Here is a 6322-nt window from a genome sequence, read left to right on the forward strand (position 1 = left end):
TGTGATCAAGCCACACTACACTCCAGCCTGGGTGACACAGTAAGACCCTGTCCCACCCCCCAAAAAAAATGATAGGCGCAGTGGCTCATGCCTGTAATCCCAGCACTTTAGGAGGCCAAGGCAGGCAGACCACTGAGGTTGGGAGTTCAAGACCAGCCTGACCAACATGGAGAAACCCCATCTCTACTAAAAACACAAAATTAGCTGGGCATGGTGGTGCATACCTGTAATCCCAGCTACTCGGGAGGCTTGAGGCAAGCAAATAGCTTGAACCTGGGAGGTAGAAGTTGCGGTGAGCCAAGATAGTGCCATTGCACTCCAGCCTGGGCAACACAGTGAGACCAGCCTGGCCAACATGGTGAAACCCCATCTCTACTAAAAATACAAAATTAGCCAGGCATGGTGGCGTACACCTGTAGTCCCAGCCACCTGGGAAGCCAAGGCAGGAGAATCACTGGAACCCAGGAGTTGGAGATTGCGCCACTGCACTCTAGTCTGGGAGACAGAGCGAGACTCCATCTTAAAACAAACAAAAAACAGCCAACTGGCTTTAGTTATTGATCATGACTGTTAAACATTTTTAAAATCAGTGACACAAATTATGACATAGAAAGCATGTGCATCAGTTTTGTAAATTACAAAGTTGGTAGGGATGGCTACAACAGAATTAAATTCATCTTAGGCTGTGACACTAGGCTAAAAGCAACAAAATTAAATTTAATCTATTTAAATTGCAGTTTCCTTATAAACTCAGCATATAAAAAGATACAGAAGAAGCCGGGCGCGGTGGCTCACGCCTGTAATCCCAGCACTTTGGGAGGCCGAGGCGGGGGGATCACGAGGTCAAGAGATCGAGACCATCCTGGTCAATATGGTGACACCCCGTCTCTACTAAAAATACAAAAAAATTAGCTGGGCATGGTGGCGCGTGCCTGTAATCCCAGCTACTCAGAAGGCTGAGGCAGGAGAATTGCCTGAACCCAGGAGGCAGAGGTTGCGGTGAGCCGAGATCACGCCATTGCACTCCAGCCTGGGTAACAAGAGCGAAACTCCGTCTCAAAAAAAAAAAAAAAAAAAAAAGATACAGAAGAATATCAAGCTTGAAAATTTTAGCCAACAGGCTGGGCGCAGTGGCTCACACTTATAATCTCAGCACTTTGGGAGGCCAAGGTCGGTGTATCATGAGGTCAGGAGTTCGAGACCAGCCTGGCTAACATGGTGAAACCCTGTCTCTACTAAAAATACCAAAATTAACCAGACATGTTGGTGGGCACCTGTATTCCCAGCTACTCGGGAGGCTGAGGCAGGAGAAGCACTTGAACCCAGGAAGTGGAGGTTTTAGTGAGTTAAGACCATGCCACTGCACTCCAGCCTGGGCGACAGAGCGATAACTGTCTCAAAAAAAAAAAGAAAGAAAGAAAAGAGAAAAGAAAATTTTAGCCAACAAAGTTATGACCGTTTTGCTTGTTTAAGCTAATATAATTTTATGCTGAATGGTAGTGATTAAAGAATTAAATATTCTCCTACTGTTCACTAATCTAATTCCATCTAAAGAACAGCATGGGAGGGATTAACCACTATGCATATTAACTGTAGTTAAGAAGCAGCAGGGAAAAGGACTTGTTCACATCTCTAGAAGGGAAAGTTTCAGTTTCCCAATTCAAACAGCTGAATTCCACCTCCATGAAGCAGCAGATTTCCAGTTGGGACTCAAGTAAAAAAACCCCAAAATTTCAGGATTATGAAACTGTGACAAAATCACTAGTGGCTTTTAGCTGCACCTCCACCACCAAACCCAGAAAACTGGGCTAGGAATAGGTCAGGTAAATTTACAGAATTGTTTTACTGCCCCCAAATTTAAATGGGGTAGAACCAAAAAACAAAAATTTTACTGAATTCATGATATCCTACATCATTTTCATGCTGATGTGCCACATCAATATATAATGTCCAACACTTAGCAAGATACAAACACTTTAACCTTGTAGGAGAAATGTTAGAGAAGGATGTGAGTGAAAGGAAAATTGACCACTTTTAAAAATAATTTATTGGGCCGGGCGCGGTGGCTCAAGCCTGTAATCCCAGCACTTTGGGAGGCCGAGGCGGGTGGATCACGAGGTCGAGAGATCGAGACCATCCTGGTCAACATGGTGAAACCCCGTCTCTACTAAAAATACAAAAAAATAGCTGGGCATGGTGGCACGTGCCTGTAATCCCAGCTACTCAGGAGGCTGAGGCAGGAGAATTGCCTGAACCCAGGAGGCGGAGGTTGCGGTGAGCCGAGATCGCGCCATTGCACTCCAGCCTGGGTAACAAGAGCGAAACTCCATCTCAAAAAAAAAAAAAAAAAAAAAATTATTAGTTACAATGGGATATTATTCAGTCATAAAAAGAAATGAAATTCTGATACATATTACAACATGAATGAACCTTGAAAACATTATGCTAAGTGAAATAAGCCATACACGAAAGGACACATATTGTATGATTGCACTTATGTGAAGTAATTTGAATTGGCAAATTCATAAAAACCAAAAGTCGATTGGGTGTTATGAGGGTTTAAAAGAAGGGGTTGGGGGCATTATTGCTCAATGGGTAGATTTTCTGTTTGAGATGATGAAACGTTTTAGAAAAAGACTGGTGATGGCTACAAAATATTGTGAATGTATTTAGTGTCAGTGATCTGTACACTTTTAAAATGGTTAAAATGGCAAATATGTTTTATATATTTTACCACAATAAAAATTTTAAAACATAGTAAAATACAGGGACTCAGATAATAAATATAATAAACACTTAGATAGAAAGTATTTCTGTGGGCTGGGCACAGTAGCTCACACCTGTAAGCCCAGCACTTTGGGAGGCCAACGCAATTGCTTGAGTCCAGCAGTTTAAGACCAGCCTGGGCAACATGGTGAAATCTCATCTCTACCAAAAAAATGTAAAAATTAGCCAGGAGTGGTGGTGCGAGCCTGTAGTCCCAACTATGCAGGAGGCTGAGGTGGGAGGATTGCTTGAGCCCAGGAGGGGGAGGTTACAGTGAGCAGAGATCATGCCACCACACTCCAGCCTGGGTGACAGAGACAGACCCCATCTCAAAAATAAAAATAACACAAAATTTTAAAATACACTATAACTGCTATTCACATAGTATTTACATTGCATTAGGTATTATAAATAATCTAGAAATGATTTAAAGTATAGGGGGTAAGGCATGTGCATATACTAAACATTTTATTTAAGGGAATTGAGCATTTGCAGATTTTGGTATCCTGGTGGGCCTAGAATCATTCCCCAACAGATACCAAGGATGGCTGCATAAGTATCTTTAATATCAGCATTGGAACAATTTACTCACACAACATATTTTCAGGGAGTAATCTACTGAAAATCTCCAACTGCTATTTAAACCAACTACAAAGAATACAATTAAGTCCTCATTTAACAGCATGGACAGGTTCTTGGAAACTGCAACTTCAAGTGAAACCAGGTAGAATGAAACCAATTTTACCACAGGTTAATTGATATAAATAAGAGTCAAGTTCCTGAGGTATATTTCTGGTCATAAAAACATCACCAAACTTCTAAATAAATACAACAAAACACATATTGAAATAAATGTGAGCTACACATTTTCATACATTTGAGAAAGATTAATAAAAACAAGTAAGATAAATTATATTTACCCAATTATTATGGTTCAGTGTCACAGGTAATCAAAGCCTATGTCAGCTGCTCAAGACGCAAGGCAGAAACCACCCTGGACAGGACACCATCCCATAACAGGGCACACTCACACAGACATCCACACTCACCCAGACTGGGACAATTTAGACATGTTAAGTCACCTAAAGTGCACATCTTTGGGATAAGGGAAGAAAATGGGGTAACTGGAGAAAATCCTCACAGATATGTGGGGAACATGCAAACCACACAGTGGCCCTTGCCAGAAATTGATACTTTTCATCAACATTATAATGAAAAACAACACTGAATGAGTGAATTAGATGACGTTATTTGAGGACCTGCTGCACACACACAGTAATATGAGCCTATTAGTAATCAAGGAAGAGTTTCTCTAATAAATAAAAATATTTTCAGAGAAGGTAATAAGCAATAAAACTGGCATTTCAGAACATATACAATGATTACAGACAAATGCCACATGCAGGTTCCAGTAATTAGGACCTGGAGATCTTTGAAGCCATTATTTAGCCTACCACCCTCTCCAATCCCAGTAGCTACAGTCCTAGGAGAATGGGACAAACTCCCATTGCTTTTCTTCCCTATCTCTGTCCTCTTATCTCCTACATCTTGGCTCTGGAAACAGTTGCAGTAGCAGAAAGTATGTGGCACAGTGGTCTAACCAAAAGCCCTAACTCTCTAACCAGAGGACTGAAAATCAGAGATCCAAGGAAATGGAAAGAAAAATAGATATTAAGAAGAGGAAGAAGCTCAAGAAAGTTTTTTTTTTTTTAACTCTTGGGTATGCCTCCTAGCTGTAGATGAACGGATATAACCCTGAATTGTGTATCAAAGTTTGAGAATTAAAATTCGGCATAGACCAAAACACAGGTCCCAGTCTAGCCACTGGGTGGTACACATATGGAACAGATCCAAATAGCATTGCAAAGACTCTAAAAACTTAACCGACATTGGAACTACAACCAACCTAAGACTGGTGGGAACTGATGCCCCGAGCCCATCATTATCAATGATCCGATAAAACAAATACATAGACATCTCCATAGCATTTAAACAAGACTCAGAACCTCACAACACACTATTCCAAATGTCTAGAATATGATCTGAAATCACTCAGCACATGAAGAACCAGGAAATTATCAGCTCAATTAGGAAAAGACAATCAATCAATAGGTGCCAACAATCAGGTGAGGCATATTGGATATAGACAAAGGCTTTAGAACAGCTATTATATTCTATCATACACTAAGCATTAAAAAAAAAAAAGAGTTAAAAAAGAAAACCAGCTATTATAAAAATTCCCAAAGAAATGAGGGCAAACACTCTTGAAATGAATGGAAACACTGACAGTTTAAACACAGAAATAGAAGACATAGAAAACCAAACGAAAATTTTAACAATGAAAAATACGATAACAACAACAACAACAAAAATTGTAAGCCACTTTCCTAAATCTATCAATTGGAAATCTGGGAAGACAAGCTTTTCTTTTAACAGGGACCACTCCTTTTGATGGTTAACTCTATTGATCATTAACACCTCAGTGGTAACTATTTTAATCAGATGGATTTTTTTTTCCCCCTAGTGATACTAACTGAAAAGAAATTGTCTTTGAACTTCGCCATAACTTTAGTCATCCCTTTGTAATAAAGTGCCCATAGCTGGCATTCAATGACTGTTAAGAAAACTTAATAAACAGAAATAAATAGAATAAAAGCATAAGTCTTTATGAGACAGAGAAAACAAGTGAAGTAAAATGCAACTGCTAGATAAACAGGCCCACTATTATAAAAGATATGCTTAATATACTGTAACACTCAACATACTGTTTCTTTAAAATGAAATGAATAGGTAACTCTATAGGCCTAATTTTTTTTTTTTTTTTTAAGGAGAAGAGTTCTTGCCATGTTGCCCAGGCTGGCCTTGAACTCCTAGCCTCAAGGGATCCTCCCACCTCAGCCTCCTCAGTAGCTTGGACTACAGGAACATACCACTATGCCTGGCTCCCTAAATCATATTTAAGTGTTTAAAAACATTGTTCTTAAATCAATGAATTTAATAAGTATTATACTAAAAACCAAGAAAAAGCATGCTATGTACAACTTTAAATCCAAATGGATAGTTTAAAAATAGATTTTATTACGTAGATGTAATTTCAGAAAAGTTCTGATGTTTGCTCTGTTTGCTCTATATAGTAAAAAAAAAAAAAAGAATTTCAGAAAAGGGTCAAGATTAGAAAACATGAAAATTAACTGACTCACATGAAAATTAACTGGTTCAAAAAAAAGAAATAGTCCCTGGGTTCTAGACTTGGAGTTACATTTATAGAACCACTATATTACTACTTTAAAATTTTAAAGATATTTATTGCTAAAAAACAGAAAACCTCAAAATTCTTCAAAGCACTAAAATGGCTTGAGCCAATGAAGCTGATCACAAATTTCCATATAAATGTACACCGCAAGAATGTTTAAACATGTTCATTTTAGATTTACTAGTCCAGTTAATCAAGAAAGTTAGACATCTGGAGATCAGGAAAATGCTAATCAAAACCACAATGAGATACAACTTCACACCCACTAGGACAGCTATAATAAAAAACACAGATAATTAAACT

General features: G+C 38.8%; 1 protein-coding gene across 5 annotated transcripts in view; it reads right to left on the bottom strand.

Moving 5' to 3' along the window:
• Window positions 1-6322, bottom strand: part of USP32 (ubiquitin specific peptidase 32) — a 248004-nt gene that overhangs the window by 164019 nt on the left and 77663 nt on the right. The gene's annotated exons all lie outside the window — the stretch shown is intronic.

This window comes from Saimiri boliviensis, chromosome 17, assembly GCF_048565385.1.
Source record: "Saimiri boliviensis isolate mSaiBol1 chromosome 17, mSaiBol1.pri, whole genome shotgun sequence".
Lineage (NCBI taxonomy): Eukaryota > Metazoa > Chordata > Mammalia > Primates > Cebidae > Saimiri > Saimiri boliviensis.